The following is an 892-nucleotide window of genomic DNA, read 5'->3' as shown; positions in this document are numbered from 1 at the left end:
TAGCATGGACCCATAGCTAGAGCTCAAGGTCCAAGGTGCCCTGCAGAGTCCTGTGTCCAGTGTCAGCACTTTGCACATCCTGCGGCCACAACTCAGCCACTCCTACCTGCAGCTGCCCCAACTGGAGCCATCGTAGGTCACATGGGGAGGCCAGGCCCCTCTGCCAGGGACCGTGCACATACTCAAGCTCCTTGTCAGCACCCTGAGTGGCAGTGACTTGACCCTGACACAAGGGCTTTTGGTGCTATGCATGCCCCACACCAGGTTGGACCACTTCTTTCACTATGTCTTCAAAAACTTCTCGCACAGTCAAGTGGAGATACGTGTTAGTACCCCATTTACATGGAAAGACATTTCAGTTTTGCCTCTGAGGACAAAGATACCCTGTAATGTCAAAGAGAGAGCAAGGATTATGCGAGGGTAAGTCAAAAGTATTGCTACAAGTGGATAACCAATGCTGGAGAGGATGCGGAAAGACTGGGATCCTCCTACATTGTTGGTGGGATTGCAAAACGGTCCAACCACTCTGGAAAGCAATATGGCGCTTCCTCAGAAGGTTGGAAATAGAAATACTGTATGACCCAGCCATTCCTCTACTTTGTATCTACCCACAAGAAATACAAATCAAAACACATGTAAATATATGCACACCAATGTTCATAGCAGCACTATTTACAATAGGAAAAAAAATCAAGCCAACCAAAATGCCCGTCAATTGAAGAATGTATAAACAAATTGTGGTACAAACACACAATGGAGTACTATACTACCTTGAAGAACAACAAGGAAGCTGCAAGCCATCGTATAACATGGATGAACCTTAAGGACATTATGCTGAGTGAAATTGTTGTTGTTGTTATGTGCCATCGAGTCGGTCCCGACCCATAGCGAC

Source organism: Chrysochloris asiatica, unplaced genomic scaffold (assembly GCF_000296735.1).
Source record: "Chrysochloris asiatica unplaced genomic scaffold, ChrAsi1.0 scaffold00215, whole genome shotgun sequence".
Classification (NCBI taxonomy): domain Eukaryota; kingdom Metazoa; phylum Chordata; class Mammalia; order Afrosoricida; family Chrysochloridae; genus Chrysochloris; species Chrysochloris asiatica.
The sequence above is the reverse complement of the archived record's forward strand: the minus strand, read 5'-3'. Positions refer to the sequence as shown.